Below are 23,748 nucleotides of genomic sequence, written 5' to 3' on the forward strand. Positions count from 1 at the left end.
TTTATGTTGTTTGGTTTGAAACGTATTTATAAATAAAAAATGTTGCTGTTGTACTGCTTGAACCATACTTGTAAGAACCAGAAGAACTCTGCATGTTAGCATGATGGGTCTTTTTAGTTAATACAACCGTAAACTGTAAAAATTAGCTTGACAGGGAATAACGATGAAGCCTATCACAGAAGATGCTTCAGAAATAATCAGTATGAACCAGCAAAAAGATATTTTGCCTTAACATAGTGCTCGTGATTTCTTAAGCAATTTAAATGGTGATATAAAAAATCTGTAACCAATATCTATTCGCAAAACATAGGATGAACTTATCTAAGATGAGTAAAGTTATTTTCACAATTGCCCTCAAAATGCCCATCCAAAAAGATAAAGCTTCATGAGATTTCTAAAGGAAATTAGATTAAATTGAACAGTTAACAAAACTTCTCCATAAAGGAATGGGTTTAACTGCCAGTCCTGTTGTTGCTTTTAGAAGAAGAGTAGTGGATCACAGTATAATGTTTTTTTCTTTTAAAAAAAGTTTATTTTAAGAATGTTGAGGCTTCAGAGTCAATTGCTACAAAAGCTGGGAAAAGCCAGAATTAAGGTTACCCATGCATCCTTTATTTGGCATCCTTTTGTATCTGCATTTTGATGTCAGAAATACTGTACCCAAGACTCCACAAAGTCTGCCAGGAGACATTGCTGTTCCTATTGATTTTATAGGGAAGGTACTTTGATACTATGGTGATAGAAAACAGAATGAAAGTCAAAGCAAGGTACAGTCTTCACTTATTTGATCACATACTCTTTTTCTCACAGGGTGCATCTACACAAGAGGTTTTACTCAAGATTAGAGCAAATTACTTCATAGTAAGCATTACCATCTACATGTGCAGATGTTTACTGCACAGTAATATGCTCTAATTGCAAGTAAATTATTTACCTGTAAATACAAGTAGCAAATTTGCTCAGGAGTAATTACTGTGCACTACAGCACGTGTAGATGGCTGACCAGGAGCAAATGTGCTCCTAGTCAGCCAGGCAGCAGGGGGCAGAGGATTGCTCCTTGCCCCTGGGAGCTGCCTGCTGCCAGGCAGGCTCTGCCACTGGAACCCCAGCAGGAACAATGTCCCCCTGCCCCAGCAGCAAGGAGCTCCCAGGCCCCACTTTGCGATCTCACAGAGCAGGGGCTGGGTATATTCTTATCTCCCAGCTCCAGCTCCATGATCATGGAGCTGAGGCTGGGAACAATCATCTCCAGCCCCTGCTCTTCAGTCATGGAGAGGGGGTTGGGAGCTCCCTGCTGCTGGGGCAGGGGGACATTGTCTCCACCAGGTGGTGGAGCCTGCCCTGGCAGCAGGCAGCTTCTAGGGGCAGAGACCAATCTCCCAGCCCTTGCCAGGAGACAGCTGTGCTCCCTGGGCTAGCAACCGGGGGAGCCCAGAGCTCCCCCTGGCTGCTCCAAGGGGCTAGTGCAGGGCCATTGGAGGCAGGACCAGACTGCTGCCATGAGCAGCAAATCTGCTCCTGCTTCCCCATACGTGTAAACTTCAGCCCAGGGTGGATTTACTTTAGAATAAATTACTCTAGAGTAAAACAACCTTGGAGCATTTGCATGTGCAGATGTGCCCACAGAGACCCTGCCTCATTCAGTGCATGAAGTGAACAGCATTTAGTGAACGAACCACGCTTGTGTGGAGGATTCCTTCCTTATTTGTTACAAATGCTAGAAGATGTGCCGAAAATGTGACAAGGAACTGTAGTTTCCTATTGTTGTGGCAGTTGAACATCATCCCAAAATACGTTATTTTGTGCATATATATATTGACAACCTTTTATAGAAGCAAAATATTAGCTGCCATGGTTCCCCTGTTTTACCTGTGGCAGGTTAGGGTATGTCTTGTATTGTGTCACAGTTGACAGTAGTTTTACCAAGAATTTAGATTATGGATTTGTATAGGATGGTTTGGATAGAGATGATCCTGACACAGGCAAAGGCTTGGACGAGATGGCCTCTGAAGGTTCTTTTCAGCCCTACTTCTCTATGTATCTATATTATCAGACAATTGGAAGGAATGTAGGAGGGTACAAGAAAAACAGTAATAAGAATAATAATCTTATATAGGTCTGGTATGTGAAGAGCTAGACAGTTTCAAGATTTTTTAAAATATATAGGACATTATGGAACAAGCAAACAAATATGGTAGGTCTCTGAAATAGAAGTTTTTATTGGCTATCTGTTAAGTGAGTGGGTATGATCAGGTGAATAAATTATATTCCATGAAGGTGAAGGACACAATTTTGCATATCTCAGCTGTTCTGTGGTAATTGTTTCAGGTGCCCACCGCTAAGATGTGGTAAATGAAAAGTTCATGGGGCAGCTTTATTCCAGTTTGCCGGGGAATAAAACATGGCTAAGATTATTATAGTTTAGCTTCTATGTACTGTGGTATAAATCAGCCTAAGCATTATTAGGTCAATTTAAATGCCTGGATATACAAGCATTCGGAGGGTTTAAATCACGCTAAAAATGGCAAGCCCAATCTAAGTTAGTTCATCTCAGGAGTGAACTAGCTTTAGATCAACCAGGGTTAACCCAATCTAAAATAGATTAACCCAGTCTAGTGAATGCCTCTGTGTGTTCACATGATGGCCCTGGGGCTGGGAAAGCCCAGTCACTCGCCCTAGTCCCAAGGCTTTGCTGTCCCTAACTGCCAGACTATGACCAGGCTATTTTTAGGCTCCTGACTATGTACCCACTCCCCTGAACTGGTTAACCCCCTCCGCAGACCTGTCAGCTGGAAGAGATTTAAAAAATCTTTTATTTTAAAAAATAAAATATAGTTTTGCTTTTGGTTCTGTTCCTTGTTTTTCACTGAATCAAGCTAATAGTCATTATTTTCCATTTATAGGTTACATTAATGTTCTTAATGTAACAGTGTTTGAAGCAAAACATTTATGAAAATGAATGGGTTTTTTATGCAATGTAAAAGTGTAAAATGCCACCTTTTAAAAAAGTACAGTAGTAATTTTATCGTATATAATATAAACATGTAAATTAGTTACATACTTTTGTTGCCTTTCAGCAAATGTCCTTAGATTAATATTGTTGTAGAATCACTTGGACTGGAGGTGACTCATTGTAACACGCAGGATTGATTCAATATTCCCAAGAATAATAACTAGATTTCTTGTACAGTATTTTTCAGCCTTAAAAATAGTGATGTCACAATCTGCCTAGGTTATATCCTTGCTGTTTATATGGTTATGCAATCTTTTCTAATGTGTAACCTAATTTTTCCCTTCTGCCTATGAAACTAATTGTTCTGTCTTCTTTGATTAATCAGAAGTTTTAACTCAATTTATGACATCCCTTTAATTATTTGTAGACAGCTGTGGTTAGGTCTCTCCTTTCTAGACTGAAGCTGCTTAACTATGTTAAATGTCCTGGACAGATCTTGTTTTCCAACCCTCTTCATTTTAAGGCCATGTCTGTAAGCTATCTGCAAAGTAGGTTGGCCATCATCAGGGTTGACTTGTAGGGGGTGCGCACCCCCTGAGCATGGCAGTGCACCCTCTACAAAAAGGCGCTGGCGGCAGCTGAGGTTGGTTGCTGACCCCTAGTCGGCACTTACCACCCCACCACTGCCGGCGCTGGCAGTGTCTGCAGAAGCTCCACACTTACTGTTGCCACGCTCCTGCCACCACTGCCCCATTGCCACCAGTGCAGCCATGACACCCCAGCCACCAGGGACACGTGTCATTCATGGCCATCATAGAAGATATTTCGGTTTTCTGCTGCTCTGTCCTCTATTGATACAAAACGAGACACCTTTATGTCCTCTATTTTTCTCTTCTCTCTTGAAGAGAAAAATAGAAGACATAAAGGCATCCAGTTTCATATCAACAGAGGACAACCAGACTGTCCTCTATGATGGCCACCCTACTGCAAAGATACCAGGACTGTCATTGAGAAAAAATCCCCACCCACTCACTCCTGCTCCATATCTGCTACTTGCAGAAAAATGTCATAAGTTTGTGTACTTAGTACATGCCCATGGATGCTATCAGGAACTCAATTTTGGGTGAGTGCCTAAGAGTGGCATAGTGCACTGTTCCAACTGCACATTTTTCTCAGCATTCAGCACATGAAGAGTGGGAGCAAGTGGCTGGGCTTATTTCCTGTTGCTGGTCATAGGATCACCATGGGGGCAGTCTAGCTATATCCTTAATTGCTTTCTATCAAACTTCTTCCAATTTAAATACACCTCTTAAAATGTGGTGCCCATAAGTAATTCTCTGAGCTGTAATTGCTGTCTAGTATAGTACAACAACCCTGCAGAGGACTAGTAATAGATGTTTTTCAGGGGCCTGTGGGGTGGAGCATCTGAAGCTGTAGGGCTTAGATGTCTCAAGCATATTTTAACAATCCTTGCAGCAGCAGGTTACCGAACACCATTGTTCCCCTGCTTTACCAATAGTTGTGTGACAGGTTGATTGTGTATTTTTAGTTCTAGGTTAGATGAGGTTTTGTATGGGTTGGCTTGGATAGAGATGATCACACCTCAGGAAAAGGTTGGACTAGACAACCTTGTGAGGTCCCTTCTAGCCTTACTTTTCTGTGACGTAATGAACCAAGCAAATGAGAACAGAAGGCCAAAGGGCAAAAATCAAGGGAGAAGAATGGAATAAGAGGGGAGCATCAGAGAGAAAACTCAGGGAATTCCCTGATGCAGCCTACTAGTGCCAGGGCTGAATGGAAGTACTGGTCAAAAAAATAGGTGATGCTTCTGTACTTAGCTCATCAGGGATATGTAGGCTACAGGAGTTCTTAAAGAGGGGTATTCTGTAGTCACAGGCTGAAGACAGCTTGTTTTACATATGACATTCTTCAACTTACTGCAACTAAATATAGCATTTATCTTCCACAGCAGCTTTGAACTATTGACTCACATTCAGTTTATATCTGAAGCTGGAGGAAGAAGTGAAAATTATTGTACATTTAAAATGGCAAGGTTTATGCAGAAAATCCCTTCTGCCATTAAAATCTGTGAAACCTCTGAAGGTACAGCAAGAAGGTAAACTTCCCATCCTCAACAGCTGTGCCCTTGAGCATGCTTCCAGCCTCCTAAACTGGTAGCAGTGTATCCACTTTCATGTGGTACTCGAAGCAGGGCAATTAACACTGCTGAGAAACAGTGCCAGTTAGCTCGCCACTAAGTTAATTCGCCCATCCATGCTGGCGTGACTACAGTGCTTCTAGTTTAGGAACAGCGCAGCATAGTGCAGCATGCTTGAGGATACCAGCATGGAGAAAGGTAAGTTTACTCAGTAGATACATCCTGAGCTATTAGTGCCTACCTATACTTGTCCAGTCTGTATTTATTTTTTGATTATTCCTTACTGCTTGAAGTTGTTTGGATATAGCTGAGCGAATGCCAAAATTTCCATTGTGTAGGAAATCCCAATACTTTGCCATTTGCTTTCAGCCCAATGAGGATAAAAAGTTCAAAGTTCAAAATGTTTAATGAAACTGAATATATGAAAATAGTTCCATTTGAAAACATATAATGCATTTGTTTTGACATTTGCAATCTAAATGAAATATTTCCAGATACATACTGCATATTGGTTTGTTGAACTGACAAGGAACATTTGATTTCAAGTCAGTTAAATGGCATTTTTCCATTCCTGGCACATTGTTTCATGAATATAATACTGTAGGAGCCTGCTGCCCTCATCCCCTCCTTTGGGTCAGGCTCCCTGGCTATCTAACATCTTCTGAGATAACCCCAAAGTCATATGATTCCCTTGATGTACCAGGCTGCTTGGTCTGAGGGGAATCTACTTTGTATAATGGCAGATGTAGTCCTTCAAGAAGACCAGCCCCAAGGGATGGAATGGGGGCCTGGTTTACAACTTCTATAAGGGGGAAAACTGGTTGGAAAATGCATCTTAATATTTTATCAACCTGATTACAAATAAAACATTTTAGCTCAGGGCAATAAAATGTAGACCGAACCAATTCAAAATGAAATATTTCTTTTAGATTTTCCTAATGCAAAAGCAATAATTTTAGCCATGGAAATTTGCTCACGGAACATTTTAATTATGTAGAAACTGCATTTTCCATCTGAAAATCTTTCAAATGGAAATTTTAGATCATTCTTCAATGCATTAAGATCATAGCATATTTTAATCTTCTCTTCCAATCCTTTCCTTAATCGCACTATATATTTGTGATCTCATGTACCTTTCAATCACCTTCCTCTTGGTTTACAGAACTTCATGTTGCGTCCTTTAAGTTGTTAATAAAAATATTGAAAAGTATTGGCCTGTGAAATTATCAGGGCTATGACTGTCATATTTTATGTCTGAACAGTCCTTAAAACATTGAAGTTGCTATCCTAATACAAATAAACATAATGCTGTGTGGGCCTTGATGCTAATATTAATACATAATTATTTTGCATTTAGATTTTTAGCCATTTGTGTATACATTTTTCTTTCATTTGCATCCATATCATTTTAGGTTCCACGTAAGGTAATACAAAGTGCATGACTGAAGTCATGCTATACTATGTCCATAGTATTTTCTTTATCCTCTAAGCTGATTACTTTATTGGCATGATTTTTGACCATTTCCTCCTCCCCTGGACAAATCATCATGTGTAGCTTAAAATTATGTTTTTCAACTAGCCATCCATTGCTAACTCCCTACGAACCAATCTTTTCTTGCCCTTGTGCCTTTCTAGTTGTTTAAATTGTTACCTTACAGGGAAAATAAACACCAAAACAACTTAAGTTTTAAGTTTGCATTTCTAGTTATAGAAATCTCCCGACTGTCTCTATCCATATTGTTTCAGTTTCCCCCCTTTTCTGATATACAATTGGTAGAATTTGGCCTAATAATAATAATAATAGGTGTAACATTTTCCTTGAGGTGTTTCTCTAGTGATTGTTTTATTTGGAGAATTTACCAGACATGTGAGTGACTGGGGAGCAATATACTGTCCTGAAATTCTGAGGTCATATTCTACATGATGTATTCATTAGTCAGGATTATTTAATACCTCTGTCTTTTTTGTTGATCCCTTTTCATTGCTTGCTTCCTGATCACTAGACTATTGATTCTCCCCTTGGTTTCTCTGTTTGATTTTCTGTTTTGTCAAAGGTAGAATATCTATCATGACCGTATATGTTAAATGATTATGTGCAATCATTGGTTTCTGCTCTTCCTTCACTTTGATGCTTCATGTCCCTTCTTTCCCATTCAGTTTTTAATCCTTTTTTGTCTCAAAGTTCTATTTGTTCCATCTGACTTTCTTAGGTACTCTTAAAGATATCAATCACCATGCAAATATTTTTGCTCTATTTGTTCCAGAGTATAAATCATCTTACATCTCACACCTATATAGACATCATTATTTTCATTACTAAATAGGAATATTGTACAAGCCTCACATCAGGCTGAGCTCCCTTCGTAGACTTGTTTACAGTGGCCTTTCATAGATTTCAGCTTTCTCATTTTTTTTAAACTGCCTAACATTAACACCCCATGTTGCAAACTGCCCAAATAACTCCCATTTGCAATCTTCATAAGAACATGAGAAGTGCCACACTGGATCAGACTGATGGTCGGTCCATCTAGCTCAGATTTCTGTCCCCAACAATGGCAGGAGTAGATGCTTTAGAGGAAGAGCATATAAACAAGTTATGTCTAGAGTGATCTATCACAGTCATTCCCTCCTTGCCATCTATCCTCATTAGTTTAGATGTGCCAGAAGATACCCCTGACTGTTCTGTTTATAGCTATTAATAGATCTATTGTTCAGAAGTTTGTCTAGTCCCTTTTTGAACCTGGATATACACTATCCATCTCTACAATCTTACGTAGTAATGAGTTTCATAGTTTCATAGTTAGTAGGGTCAGAAGGGACCTGAGGGTCATCAAGACCGACCCCCTGCCATGGCAGGAAAAAGTACTGAGGTCAAACGACCCCAGCAAGGTGATTGTCTAGCCTCCTCTTAAAGACCCCCAGGGTAGGAGCCAACACCACTTCGCTTGTAAGTTGGTTCCAGATCCTAGCCGCCCTGACTGTGAAGTAGCGCCTCCTGGAGTCTAGTCTGAATCTACCCTCTGCCAGCTTGTGACCATTATTTCTAGTCACTCCTGGTAGTGCTCGGGGGAACAGGGGCTCCCCCAGTGCCTGATGGTCCCCTCCGACTAGTTTGTAACACGCCAGTTGATGCCCCTTCAGCCTTCTCTTGTGGAGGCTGAACAGGTTCAGGTCCCATAGCCTCTCCTCTTAGGACCTGCCCTGCTGCCCCCTGATCATGTGAGTTGCCCTCCTCTGGACCCTCTCCATGTTGTCCACATCCCACTTGAAGTGCGGCGCCCAGAACTGGACACAGTACTCCAACTGCGGCCTGACCAGTATCATATAGAGGGGGAGGATCACCTCCCTGGACCTGCATGAGATGCATCTGTGGATGCATGACAAGGTGTGGTTGGCCTTCCTGACTGCATCCCCACACTGCCGGCCCATGTTCATCTTGGCATCAATGATGATTCCTAGATCCTTTTCTGCCTCTGTACTGACAAGAAGGGAATTCCCCAGCCTGTAGGTATGCTGCTGGTTTTTCCTCCCCAGGTGCATCACCTTGCACTTGTCAGTGTTGAAACCCATCCTATCCTCATCCATCCATCCCTGTAACCTGTCTAGGTCTGATTGCAGCCTGTTCTTCCCATCTAGCATGCCCACATCCCCCCACATCTTAGTGTTGTCAGCAAATTTGAACAGGGTGCTATTTACCCCCTCGTCCATGTCGCTGATGATGTTGAACAGTGCAGGCCGGAGGACCGAGCCCTGCGGAACCCCACTGCCCACATCCCTCTAGGTCGAAAATGACCCGTCCACCACCACTCCCTGGGTGCGGCCCTCCAGCTAGTTGGTGACCCATTTGACTGTGTAGGTGTCGACACCACAGTCCCCCAGTTTTTTAATGAGAATGGGGTGAGAGACAGTGTCGAAGGCCTTCCTAAAGTCCAGAAAGACTACGTCCACTGCTACCCCTGCATCTAAGGATTTGGTGATCTGGTCATAGAAGGCCACCAGGTTGGTCTGACAGGACCTGCCTCTAATGAACCCATGTTGGTTGCCCCTAAGCATAACCTCCCCCACTGGGCCCTTGTGGACATGTGCCAGGATAATTCTCTCAAAATTACCCAGCTTACCCAGGATTGAGGTAAGACTGAATGGCCAATAGTTTCCTGGGTCCTCCTTCCTCCCTTTTTTGAAGATGGGAACCACGTTGGTCCTCTTCCAGTCCTCTGGCACCACACCAGAGCACCACGAGTGCTCGTAAAGCCGTGCCAGGGGTCCCGCAATGACCTCTGCTAATTCCCTCGGCACTCTGGGGTGGAGATCGTCAGGACTACCTGATTTAAATACATCCAGTCCCTCCAGAAGTTCCCTGACTAGATCCTCCCTGACCCTTGGCCTGGGTGCACTTCCCCTGGGGCCTGAGGGGGTCCCAGTGGGGGGGCTGATCCGGTCCCTGCTCAGGAAAATGGAGGCAAAGGAGTTGTTAAATAGGTTAGCTTTGTCTTCTGGTGTCACAACCAGATTTCCTAGCATGTCCACAAGTTCCACAAGTTAACTATGTACTGTCTAAAAAAGTACTTTCTTTTCTCAGTTTTAAACCTGTCTCCTTCTAATTTCAGTGGGTGTCCCCTAACTCTAATATTCTAGTATTTTTCCCTTCACTGATAAGCTAATTTTAGGTTCTTTGTTTATTAGCTGCCAGCTCTGCTAATCATGTCAGTATCTCAGTTCACTGCTCAGCACTTAAACTCTACCTCAGATTAAACTCATTTGTTTTCACTCCATTCTTGTCTTGCTCAGTTGTTAGTAGCTCTCAGAGAGTAAAAGTAGGATTCAAAGCATTGGTGATACATAGGGGGTGCATGTCCACACCCTGAGCATGACAGTGCACCCCCTGTGAAAAGGTGCCACCGACGCTGCTGACAGTGTCTGCAGGCGGTCACCCCTTGCCACCCCCCCTCACTGCTGACACCGCTGGCGGTGTGTGCAGGCAGTCTGCGATCACTGCTGGCCATTGGCAACACTGCTAGAAGTGTCTGTGGGTCGTCAGAAACTGGTGGTTGGTGCTCACCACCCCTCCCCCTGGCCAGCAACAGCACCATGGCCGCCTGTGGGAGCTTTCCATTTGCTGGCACCAGGGTCTCGCCAACGACAGCACTGTCGCCACCTGCGGGAGCTCACTGTGCCCCCCAGCCTCCGGGTGGCACGCAGCACTCATGATTCAGAGTGGTTCCTTAGCTAGAGTTCAGGTGCTCAAGTTGCAATGATGGCTCTGTGCCAGCAGCCATAAACCTCATTAAGTACTCGAACTCATTAAGTACTTCCAGTTTGGACAACAAAATCAGTAGGCATTGCAAAGCTTAAGCATTTTCTGAACCACCCTGAATCTCTTGTCGTTTAGTCTTTTTTCAAGACTGTCAACAATCAAAAACCTTGTTAGAGGCCCAAGAACTATCTGCATGCATGAGTTATTAACAGTTATATTGCACCCCTCTTCTTTACTTCAGGACAAATCTCTTCCTATCAAACTTATTTGGTGGGATCTCTTATTTGTTAATACTTCTGACTTCCTCAACAATTGGGACCTTTCATACAGTGCTTCAGGCCATGCACCTTCTCTTTCAGGAAAACAGTTTGGGCTTCAGGTCAGTCTTGTCTGTAGATACATCAGGTACATTGTTAGCATTGGATTGTTTTTCTTCCATGAAGCAAAACTCATTCATAGCTTAACTTACTATGTAAGCTAATCTTTGTAGGCTTTTTTGAAGTGGCAATGACTGTGGCATTAAGCATTGTACAGCTGTCAAAGACAGAACTAAATGGCAATCTCCTCACACCCTGCCTTATTTTCAGTATGCAGATCACCAGAGTCTCCACCTTCAGAGTCACCCAGAGGAGACTTCTGTGCGTGTCTCCTCCACCCTGTCTTTCATGTAACCCGGGCGGTACCCTTTCTCCAATTAGAAGGATCAAAGCAGGTCACAAGCACTGTGGGAGGTGTAGGAACTCTCCTCCCCCTATAGATCAGAGCGAAACCACTGATGGGGACTTAGCCATACACCTTTTAATACTGGGAACATAACAGGCATAAATCAGAGGGTATAGTGGACACTACAGTGCCCGAAGGGGGCAGGATTCAACAAAGGTTAGACACTTACAATCAATGACAAAAAACAGGGTTAACAAAATATAAAACACAAACAGCAGAACAAACTATACGGGTTGGTGAAATATAAAAACGGCGCAAAATGTCAAAAGACAAGGAAATATAGGGCCTTGGTACCTGGAGGGGGAAAACATAATGGCCCCTTTCCACTGCAAGAAGGTTTGCTGTTTGTTATCTCTCTTACCCCAAGTCACCTCAGCTGGAACTTGAACCCAGATCTTCCCTGCGTTAGGCAGGAACACTGCCACACAGCCACCACTAATAGTAGTGCTTCAGCCTGCTAGGGGTCTTGACTTTCCCGGAGCCCTGGCCTCATGTCATGCTGCCTGACTTCTGATTGGAGGAGCTGGAAGCAGAGCTGGGAACCTCTCAGGTCACTGCTCAGATCCTTCCAGGAGCAGGGGGACCCTCTCCTGCTGGCTGCAGCCTCTCATAGGGGATCCTGGAACCCAGTGGGGAGCCTTTCCTACCAGTCCTGCTCTTTCAGGTTCTTCCAGGGCACTACTCCTGCCCCACTGGCTCAGCTCTTGCCAGCTCTGTGAAGCTCCTTCCTTATTCCCTCTTGCTGGTCTCTCCCTTGAGTCAGTCCACACTGCCGTTTATATCCCCCTCCAGTGACCCAAGGGGCCAATCGGGACGGGGGGGGGGAGTGTCTGGGGCCTGACAGATGCCCAAGTCCTCCAATCATCTTTTACCCCTTCAAAACCCCTGGGCCAAAGCATTACCAGGTTGGTGAGGAAAGGGAATCCCAAGTCCTCCAATCATCTTTTGCCCTTTCAAAACCCCTGGTCTAGGTCACTGCCAGCTAGCCCGTCATATCCACAAATATATTTCTATATCTTGGGACACAGGCTGCCATCAAGATAAATTAAGTTTCAAACCACAGCTCAGACAGACCCTGCTATTGACCTGCCTGATCAGTTTTAAAACTGTTTGCTACCTGGGAAAGGAAGAATTAAGACTCAGTTTCAATTCTTAAAAATTAGTGATTGTAGCTCCATGCAGTAGCGGCAAAAAGGGTACCTAAATCATCTTTCTTTCTTTCTTTGTTTCTTTCTTTCTCCACAACATGACAGTACTGGCAGTAAAGAATGTGGATCCATATCTTTAGAAGAGAGGCAAAGATGTGCATGGGATTTGTGCTTGGTGCAATGTTCCTCAGGGCTGGCTTTTCTCAGGCAGAAGAAACAGGAGAGAACACTACTACTTTTCCCATTGTCAGCAGTGGTGTCCCTGTATCTGTCAAGAAGTTTTGTGAAAATGCTAGAGGAGGGTAATTTTGACCCCCTACAAAACCTCCTACAGGACAGCTCATTTTAAGCACTACTTTATGTCATCCAGGGTGCATCTACATGAGACGTTTACTGCAGAGTTGACTAATTAGCTTTGCAGTAAGTGCCGCACATCTATACATGCACCCTTATTAGGCTGTAAACTAAGTAACTCTGCAGTTGTGTAGTACTTATAAATACAAGTACTATTGTTAAGAAATTTTGAGGGAGGTAGGAAGGATGAAAAAAAAAATTTAAACAAACCCTGAGGTCATTCCAACCAATGTGAGACGTTCATCGATCAATGGACAAAAACAAGATTAATTGCCAAGGATAAGCATAATCTTATGGGACAAGTCTCTCTCTGACACAGAAGGTTTCATCCTGCTTCTTCACAGCAGGAGGGGGGAAATCCTTCTTTAATGTTCCATTAAGCAAGCATCTTGGTATGCGCAGCAGGTCCACAGGTGTGAAGAGTTACCTTCCCAATCCCTTCCAGTTACATTCCCTATTTATGGGTGGCTGGCAAACAAGATTTTAATATTCTAATCAAAGATCCCTGATTGGCTTTATTTAAATGTCTTTGTTTCACTGGCAGACAAAGTTCTTTGGGTAAATGTGAGATCTTTTATTAGACCAACTAAACAGTTGGAAAAATTGTTCTTTGCAAGCTTTCAGCTACAAACACCCTCCTTTAAGGCAGAAGGAGAATCACTTTCGTATTTGTTTCATTGGAACCTTCATAACTGGATCAGACCAGATTCTTGCAAACCTGGAAGGTGTCACTTAATTGGGATTCATATCCTGCAAACCTTACTTACACTGGGTTGTTACTTTGTTCTTATATCTAAGCATCTACTATTAACAAGATGATAACATTCACTACATTTGGTCCTTTCTTCTAATTTAATAGAGTTAATAGATAAATATGGTTGGATGATCGCCACAGGTTATTGTCTGAATGTAAATATGTTTCCTGCTTTCCTGTTTTAAGCAAGCACTCTGAACTGGGGGAGCAGCCCCAGGCTTGCAGGCTGACCCCCAGAGCCCTGTGCCAGGTGGGGCAGCTATGACCTGGCTCAGTGTGCTGCAGTCCTGGGCACACACTCAAATGCTGCACCTGGAAATAATAAACTCTGGAGCAATAAGTGCCAGAGTTTATTACTTTACATTAAGGCTAAGTACAGACAGTCAAAAAGCCCAAGGGCTGAATTGATTCAGTCTTTGCAGGTTAGTCGAAGCTGCAAAGATTGAATCAATAAGCAAATGAACAGACATTCATGTTTGATCCAGGAAATGCAGCCACATGCCTGCAGTGGCTCAAGACAGAAGCCAGGGGGCACTAAACCATGGCTTTCTGGCATGTAGCCAGCATGGGCTGTGTGTTTGCTTCCTCTTCCTGCTGCTCCCAAGGTCTCTGGGATTTGCAGTCCACAATTACAGTAGCAGGACTCTGCAGGGTTGCTCAACACTTCCTTTTCCTGCTTCCAGATGCCTTGAGGATTTGTAGTCCACAGTCACAGCCAGCAGTGAGTTTAGCAGGGCAGGGCAGCTCTGTACTGTGGGGAAGGGAAATTTAACTATCCTCCCTGACCCTAGCCGCCAGCTGGGGTTTGCCTGGAGGGGGCCAGTGAGCCTGCCCTCTCACTGGTCCAGCTACAGATCAGAGGGGCAGGGCCAGCCCTGCTCTCTGGAACAGACAGCCCAGCCAAGTATACCAGGGCTGCAAAATGTCCTGGTATACTGGAGCACTCTGATTTAACTTGAACCAAGAAGAGGTTTGGGACAGAAGTTTCATAAACCAGTTTGATCTAAATCAGTTAAGTCTGATACTACGTTCAGCCAGGTTTATCTTAAACCAGTTTCACCCACTTTGAAACTGGTTTATGTGTACTAAACTTCTATTCTGTTACAGGTTTAAACCAGTTTCAGATCACTTAAACCAGTTTATATGTAACTTCTGTCCTTAGCCCAATTACATGCCCCCAGTTAATCTTACCACTAAACCTTGTTGCTCTCTTTTCTAGGGAGACAATCTACTTTTGAGGAGAGGGTGCACTGGAGCCTTTCAGAAGGCATCTAATTTAAATGTGCCTCTCTTTGTTAATTCAGACAGCCCTTATTCATACACATCTCATATTATACACACTTTTCTTGATCAAAAACGTAAAATGGTTGTTTGTACTCAGTCATCTAATGTCCACATCAAAATGCTCTCTCCAGTGGCAACTACACGATCTAGCAGTGAAGGAATAACTTGTAAGGTCAGCAAAGTAGGCTCAGCTCATTCTGTTCCTATATTCAAGGAAAATGTAAAGAAAAAATATCATCCAATAACAACAAAAAAGCAGATATACCAATAAAGAAGAGTGACTTGAATCTTACTACTCACATCTGATCTCCCATTCAGTAGGAGTTAAGTATCTCCTGCTCAGACTGTGCTGCTGTTTCAAATCTGGTGGCCTCTCACTGCTCTAGAATTTCGTTCTTTCATTGTGTGCAAATATAAATAAGTAGTTCTTTTTAATAGTAAGATTATTTTCATTCAAGTAATTCATCTGTTGTTTTTGTAATCTCTCAATGTTCAGTAAATAAATATCAGTAAAGACTTTTACTTAAATCTCTGATGATTATTACAGCCTTGATCATTCATATCACCTTCAGTTTGGGACCCAACTGTGCAGTCTTAATTCAGATGAAATGCTCTTTGAAGTCCATGTGAGTTTGCCTGAGCAAGAATATTAGGAGCAAACCCTTTAAATCTTATTTTAAATTGTTTTATCTTGCTCTTCTATTCCACTCTACAGAGAGCTGTCCAGGGGTTCTTCCCACCAAGGATTAATTTTAGCTTTCATTGAACGTCCAGATACTAGATCAATAGTGGTACTCATGTCACTAGTCAAGCCCAAACTGGGAGTGTTAATCTTTAACCAGGAGTCATGTGACCATAAGCTAACCTTTTCAGGTGTGAAAAAGGAAAAAGATTCAAAACATTCAAACTTACAGAAAGTTCATTGAACGTTCAGAACATTGTAATAATGTAGAGAAGATTTACTGGAAAAATGCTTCAAATTACTTTAAAAATATAATTAATATATTCTTTTGTTCTTGCAACAGAAGCATTGCCCTATTATTTTTCTATAGTCAAAAAATGAGTGAAAGCTTAGAGTTGGCAATTTCTGAGCTGTTCATTTAGTGTAAGGAGGAGTGTCTTAAGGAGGGAGAGGAGGATCCACGCAGTGAACCAAAGACTGCGGAGCTAGTATCATCGAGAAGGCTTTGGCTTCCATGACCACAGCCCGCTCTTTGGCGAGAGAGGCAGCGAGCTGCTGGGAAGAGATGGCCTCCACCTCTCCCCCCTGGGGAGGAGGCTCTTCTCAGCCAGGCTGGCTGACCTGCTCCACCGGGCTTTAAACTAAGCCAGTTGGGGGATGGGGGGACCACTGCCACTGCTGGCCTGCTGAGCAACCCTTGCAAAGCCAGCAGACCAAGGCAGTTAAGGGAGCCCACCCCTGCCCCAGCCCTGGCACAATCTGTGGGCAAGGCAAGAGCCCCCAAGGGGACACTTGCCTGCCTGTACACTAATGCCAGGAGCCTGGGCAACAAGCAGGAGGAGCCCATCCTCCTGCTCAGTGCAAAGAATTATGACGTCACTGGGATAACGGAGACCTGGTGGGACTCCACCCATGACTGGACCACGGGTATAGAGGGCTATACCCTGTACAGGAGGGATCGTGTTGACAAAAGGAGCGGGGGTGTAGCTCTCTATGTGAAGGAAAGCTACATGTCCCTGCAAGCTGATGTTGGCGACCGGCATAGACAGCTAGAGACCCTCTGGGTAAAAATTCGTGGGGAATATGGCACAGGGGACACAACGGTGGGAGTCTACTACAGACCTCCCACTCAAAGTCCTGAGCTTGACCAGGAGTTCGCCCGGGAACTGACTGAGGCCGCTTGCTCCAGGACCTTGGTTGTCATGGGTGACTTCAATTACCCAGACATCTCGTGGGAAGATCACTTAGCAAAATCCAAGCGATCGCAAAGCTTCCTCTCGTGCATGGATGACCTCTACCTGACTCAAGAAGTCTATGGGCCAACGAGAGGCAAAGCGCTGCTCGACCTGGTACTGGCTACGGGGGACGACCTAATCGGCGACCTAGTCATCGATGGGAAGCTGTGTGACAGTGACCACAAGCTGATCACCTTCACCATCCGCTTTAAAGCTGGCAAGTCAGTCAGCAACACAGAAGTCCTTGACTTCAGAAAAGCCGACTTTGACAAGATCAAGAGGCTTGTTGGTCAGGCCTTTAGGGACCATGACCCCAGGGAGATGGGAGTTCAAGAAGAGTGGTTGCTTCTCAAGGAAGCAATCCTCAATGCACAAGCCAAATCTATTCCAACACGGAAGAAAGGCAGCAAGAAGGCACAGCAGCCCTCCTGGCTCTCCAGGGACCTAGCGGACCTCCTGCGGCTAAAAAGGAAAGCCTACAAAGGATGGAGGACGGGATTCATCTCCAAGGAGGGTTATTCTGCGCTGGTCCGGTCCTGCAGGGACCAAACCAGGAAAGCCAAGGCTGCAACTGAACTCCAACTAGCTTCAAGCATCAAGGACAACAAAAAGTCCTTTTTCAGATATGTGGGGAGACGGAGGAAAAGCAAGGGCAACGATGGACCCCTGCTAAACCAGATGGGGCAACTGACAACTGATGCCCAGGAAAAAGCCAGCCTATTAAATTGGTACTTTGCGTCAGTCTTTCATCAGTCCCACGGGACGCCCATGCCTGCTATGGGACAGGGAGATCCGGATGATGGGGATCCCCTACCCTCCATAAATGCTGACCTCGTGAAGGAACATCTTGAGAAGCTGGATACCTTCAAGTCAGCCGGCCCTGACAATCTGCACCCCAGGATACTCAAGGAGCTGGTAAGCGTCATAGCCCAGCCCCTGGCACGGATCTTTGAAAACTCCTGGTGTTCTGGTGTAGTGCCCGAAGACTGGAAGAAGGCCAATGTGGTGCCGATCTTCAAGAAAGGGAGGAGAGTGGATCTGGCTAACTATAGGCCTGTCAGCCTGAATTCTATCCTGGGGAAGGTCTTAGAAAAGTTTATTAAGGAGGCCATCCTTGATGGACTGGCCCAGGCTAACATCCTAAGAGATAGCCAGCACGGGTTTGTTGCGGGTAGGTCTTGTTTGACCAATCTCATTTCCTTCTACGACCAGGTGACCTATCACCTAGACGAGGGAGATGAGATTGATGTCATATATCTTGACTTCAAAAAAGCTTTTGATCTGGTATCCCATGATCACCTCTTGGCCAAACTGGCCAGTTGTGGCCTTGGCTCCACCACGATCTGCTGGCTGGGAAATTGGCTCCGTGGTTGGACCCAGAGGGTTGTAATTGATGGCAGTCACTCATCGTGGTGCCCTGTGACCAGTGGGGTCCCTCAAGGCTCTGTCCTGGGACCCATACTGTTCAATATCTTCATTAATGATGTGGACATTGGAGTCAGGAGTGGACTGGCCAAGTTTGCAGATGACACGAAACTTTGGGGCAAAGCATCCATGCCAGAAGATAGGCGGGTGATCCAGGCTGACCTGGACAAGCTCAGCAAATGGGCAGACGAGAACCTGATGGTGTTTAACACCAAAAAATGCAAGGTTCTCCACCTTGGGAGGAAAAACCTGCAGCATCCTTATAGGCTTGGCAGTGCTACGTTGGATAGCACTACAGAAGAAAGAGACTTGGGGGTCATCATTGACCACAAGATGAACATGAGCCTGCAATGCGATGCTGCGGCTAGTAAAGCGACCAAAATGCTGGCTTGCATCCATAGATGCTTCTCAAGCAAATCCCGGGACGTCATTCTCCCCTTGTACTCGGCCTTGGTGAGGCCACAGCTGGAGTACTGCATCCAGTTTTGGGCTCCACAATTCAAAAAGGATGTGGAGAAGCTTGAGAGAGTCCAGAGGAGAGCCACACGCATGATCAGAGGTCAGGAAAACAGATCTTACGATGATAGGCTGAGAGACATGGGACTCTTTATCCTGGAAAAGCGTAGGCTCAGGGGTGATCTGATGGCCACCTATAAGTTTATCAGGGGTGACCACCAGAATCTGGGGGAACGTTTGTTCACCAGAGCGCCCCAAGGGATGACTAGGTCGAACGGTCACAAACTCCTGCAAGACCGCTTCGGGCTGGACATAAGGAAGAATTTCTTTACTGTCTGAGTCCCCAAGGTCTGGAACGATCTGCCAGTGGAGGTGGTTCAAGCACCTACATTGAACACCTTCAAGAGTAGATTGGATGCTTATCTTGCTGGGATCCTATGACCCCAGCTGACTTCCTGCCCTTTGGGCAGGCGGCTGGACTCGATGCTCTCTCGAGGTCCCTTCCAGCCCTGATGTCTATGAAATCTATGACAGTTAAGAACCACTGCTCTAGACCAACATGCATTGCCAGGCAAATCTTCAGTGAACAATGGAGACATAATGGAGACCTACAGAACAATGGAGACCTACAGGTTAGGGAACTCCCCTCTTGTCAGCACGGAGGCGGAAAGGGATCTGGGGGTCATCATTGACTCCAAGATGAACATGGGCCGGCAGTGTTGGGAGGCAGTTAGGAAGGCCAACCGCACCTTGGCATGCATCTACAGATGCATCTTGAGCAGGTCCAAAGAGGTGATCCTCTCCCAGTCCAGTTCTGGGCGCCACACTTCGAGGGATGTGGACAGCATGGAGAGGGTCCAGAAGAGGGCCACTCTTATGATCAGGGGACTACAGGGCAGGCCCTATGAGGAGAGGCTATGGGACCTGAACCTGTTCAGCCTCCAAAAGTGAAGGCTGAGGGGAGATCTTGTGGCCTGTTATAAACTAGTCAGGGGGGATCAGCAGGCATTGGGGGAGGCACTGTTCCCCTGAGCACCACCAGGAGTGACCAGGAATAACGGTCACAAGATGGCAGAGGGTAGGTTTAGGTTAGATATCAGGAGGCGCTACTTCACGGTCAGGGCGGCTAGGGTCTGGAACCAACTTCCAAGAGAAGTGGTGCAGACTCCTACCCTGGGGGTGTTTAAGAGGAGGTTAGATGAACATCTTGCTGGGGTCATTTGACCCCAGTACTCTTTCCTGCCATGGCAGGGGTCGGACTAGATGATCTGCTCAGGTCCCTTCCAACCCTAGAAACTATGAAACTATAATGAACACACCATGCTCATAGTTTGAGACATCACCTAGTTCATGTGAAGATGAAAGTCTTTATTCCTTTTTTCCCAGATTGCAAACAACCATAGCCAGTCTGTTTTTGAAAACTTCTGAACCTTAGGATTTCAACTCTATCTAGGAGACTGAAATATAAGGCCAAGATGATGATGAGTTAGTATGCCAACACAATCACTTGAAACCCACTGTCATCCACATCCTGGTCATCAAAATCACTTTTTCGCACCAACACCAGTTAAGATGGTCCTGGTTCACAAATGAACTACAGTAGATACAACTTATGGGCAGGTAGTTTTATGTCAATTACTCCATCTACCAATCCAAACATTTTTATAGGCTTTATAATAAGGCCGGGCCAGAACCATGGACCCAGCCGGTCCCCATCAAGACATCAAAGCAAGTCATCCCCTGAACAAGCACTACCTGCAGCAAGCCCAGCCCAGATGGGCTGAGTGAGGCAATCAGAGCAGCCAATCCCCTGAAACCACAGTCTGAAATGTGGGTCCCTTTCCCCCTCACCTCCTGCTCTTCCCCTCCCCTGCCCCACCACTCCAGTCCTTAAGAGCCAACTGTATGTAGACAACCATAATTTATAAGTCATTCAGCACTTCTGCAAACCACTTTTAAAACATTTGAATGTATACAAGAGATCAGCTTTTGGATAAAGAGGCTATGGCACAATCTAGATAAGACCAAAGTAATGGTGATTGAAAGGCGGCTACAGTTAATGCACTACTCCCTACCATCTGCAGAAATTGTGTGTGCCTTACTTGCCCAAATGGTGTGAAATCCCAGGGTCCTGGACTCACTGGGCATCTACATGAGATGCTTTACTGTGCAGTTGACTAACTGGCTCTACAGTAAAGCATCAGTCACTGTCTACATGTGCGGTGCTTTTAGGCCACAGTAAACTCCTACAATGGCATAGTTACATGCAGTGAAACTGATGGAGGTGGCTGGGGCATAAGGGTGCTTCCTGCCAGCTAGCCTCCCCCTTCCCCCAAGCACCTTCATGCCCTAGCCAGCCCTGCCGCAGCACATTAAGCCAGGTTGGAGCTGTATCTGAAAATGAATGTGACAGCAATGCATAGATTCCAGCTGATGCAGAATATGGTTACCTACCTTTTCTTTGGTGTATACCAGTGGCGCTCAACCTTTTGGCTTCATGGGCCAAATGGGTGGTGCAGGGCTGCTCCATGGGCCAGATGGGCTGCCCCATACCCCAGGATCAGGCCTGTATGCCTAGATCTGGACTGTGCTGTGCCTATCTGGTCCCATGTGCTGAGATCTTTGGCCCCTGACCCCACACCACCTCCATCTGGTCCTGCCTGCTGCGATCAAGGTCCCAAGACCCTGTACTGCTTATGTCCAGGCCTGTGTGCTGCAGTCAGGGTTCCAGGACCGCATGCTGCCTCCGCCTGGCCTTGCATATGAGGATCAGGCTCCAGGGCTCCTGCTTCCTCCACCTGGTCCCATAGGTGGGGATCGGCTCTGTAGGTGGTGCCACCAGCACCACTTCTGCCCAGCCCCACATGCCAGGATCAGGCCCTATGCCATCCTTCATGCCAGATCTAGCATGGCCCATGGTGCTCCCCACAGACAAGGTGCTAGGGTTTGGATCTGGCACAGGAGTTGGGAGTTGAAAACCCCTGGCATAAACTGCTGTAACGGTGGGAGGGGGATAAATCCTGGACAAACTGCCAATAAATTAGATTCTATACCTGGGAAATTATAAAAATGTATACATTTTCCAAATATACCATCTAATTATTGGGGGGGGGGTCATCTTATATTAAGGGTTGTCTTATACTTGAGTAAATAAGGAAATGGTTTATAATAAAAGTTACTGTGTTCACATTAGTCATATATGTGTTACTATGTTCAGAGTCAATATTATAGTGTTTTGTATCTCTTCCCCAAATGTTGTTCAGCTAATTAATCATTACATGTCACTTAACTAATCAGTTATGTTTACTTATTATGGTGGTGTTTTGTTTTTTTGGTGAAGGGAGTATGAGAATGGGCTGCATGATAAACAGGTTTATTGATATTAACAGAATAATGAAGTGTTTTATGATCATAAACATGTACTGTTTGTGTTAGGGCACTTTTCAGAATGTTTCAGCTTAGCTTTGGCTTAAGACATAATTAAGGCTTTAGAGACAAATTTTCAAAAGAGGCCCAAGCAGGACTCATCATAATTTTACATACACATTATTTGTGCTTGCAATTTGGTGCAAGCACAGAAGATTGCACACTCAAAATGAAAGGGTCAGCACATTACTTTTTTCTTTATTTTAATTTGTAAGGGAAGTTACTGCTTCTGAAGTGAGAAACTCGGTGTGCTAGCTTAAATGTAGATGCTTTGAAAAATTGATTATACTGTTGTCACCAAATCCCTGTCCGGATCTGCAACATCTCTATTATTCCCCCCATTCCCATCCTTGTCTCTTCTTTTTTCCAGAAGCTGAAATCATGCTGAGCATTGGTGGGGTGATAAAAGGATGTGTAGAAACTGAGGCTATGGGGCAAAATAAATAAAGTCGCTTTCATTGCTTAATCAGACTGGTGATGTATTTAAGCAGAACATGTAAAAATCAGAAGCTAGGGAAGGAACCTATTGAGGATACATGCAAGCAATTGCAATAGCAGGGCCTAAATCATCTAAACCAGTAGGTCCCAGAGTAGACCTAGTGATCTGTTGGGATTGTACAAAAATAATGTCCTTGTTACTAAAATAACAACAGGGGAGGTCACTTCACTCACCCCAGTACCCCTGGGTATTTGACTTGACCAAATTCTGCTCCTAGCCTGTGGTTGTTTGGACTTGAATGATAACCTGGCTCACTCCTTCTTTAGGGTGGGGGGGAGATAAGAGCTACCAGGGGCAACTGAAAGTGCAGGTCTGCCCTTAGGTACGGAGGCAGGGGGCTTCTGAACCTGAGAGCCTCCAGGCCTGGAGCTTGGACATGAATGCCTGCCTGGCATGAACACCGTGTGCCCCTGGAGGCTGGGGGGACATGGCAAGCTCCTGCAGGTGGCGGTGCTGTTGCCAGTGGGAGCAGGGTTCCCTCTAAGAGCTGTGCTGTGTGCGTGGCCACACAGGTGCGCCCGTGCCATGCTGCCAGGTGCTCGTGCATGGCCACGCTTGCCATGCAGCTTAGAGGGAACGCTAGGCGGGAGCATGGCAGTGGCAAGCGGTGAGCTCCCGCAGGTGGCCATGGTGCTGTCAGCGGTGGGGGGTGGTAAGCGCTGACCAGCAGTTGGGGACCACCGGCAGGTGCTGCTGGCAGTGTTGGTGCGGTGGCCACCGGTGATGGGGGAGTGCCTGCAGATGTGGGGGGAGGGCGGCGGTGGTGAGTAGGACTGCCCGCAGGTGCCACTGCCCGTGTGGGTTCTTTGCAGGGGATGCACTGCCAGGCTCAGGGGGTGCATGTGCAATGCCAATGCTGCTTGGATTTGGCCTGGGAGGGGGGAAGGGAGGGTGGCAGAGCCACATAGACGGATGATGAAGCCAGTACCAGATTCACCCTTCGGCCAGATGGGGGGTAATGGGTCAAGTCGCAGCCCCGGGGCCTGACCTTCCCGGGGCTGCAGCCAGGAGGGGAGGCGGCAGCAGCCCCCGGGGGCTGCTCACCTCTGGAATTTGAGCTTGGGGAGGGAAGCCGCCAAACCGAAGCTGTTCGTCGGCCGACGGGAGCCGCGGGGGGTTGGGACGCGCCAGCCGTGGCCCCTGGGAGGCGGGCGGCAGCGCGGGGGAGCTGGCGGGGCCGCTCGTGGGCGCCCGCTCCTCGGCGCCCCCCCCGCGTGCGCGGGTGGGCGCGGAGGAGCCACACAGACGATATCCATAGTAACGGAGGATGCGAGGCGCGGGGGCAGGGGGGACGCGCAGCGGCAGCTCGGCAGCTCCCCGCCCGCAGCAGCCAGCGCGGCGCCGGGCCCCGGAGCGGCGCGGTGAGTGTGGGGAGCCCGGCCGGGGCCCCGGGGCGG

At 46.0% G+C, this 23,748-nt stretch overlaps 1 protein-coding gene across 4 annotated transcripts in view; it reads left to right on the top strand.

The window, feature by feature from the left end:
• The window catches only part of ANKS1B (ankyrin repeat and sterile alpha motif domain containing 1B), an 845,363-nt gene that overhangs the window by 687,623 nt on the left and 133,992 nt on the right, over positions 1–23,748 (top strand). Inside the window, exon 1 of one of the 4 annotated variants that reach the window (XM_090042853.1) lies at positions 23,521–23,712. The exons of the other annotated variants lie outside the window; for them this stretch is intronic. The gene's annotated coding sequence lies outside the window, so the exon portion shown is untranslated. Of the gene's footprint in view, positions 1–23,520; positions 23,713–23,748 lie in introns of those variants that run through there. 4 annotated transcript variants of the gene reach the window in all.

This window comes from Crocodylus siamensis, chromosome 4 (assembly GCF_052110815.1).
Source record: "Crocodylus siamensis isolate JL-2025a chromosome 4, ASM5211081v1, whole genome shotgun sequence".
NCBI classification, from domain to species: domain Eukaryota; kingdom Metazoa; phylum Chordata; order Crocodylia; family Crocodylidae; genus Crocodylus; species Crocodylus siamensis.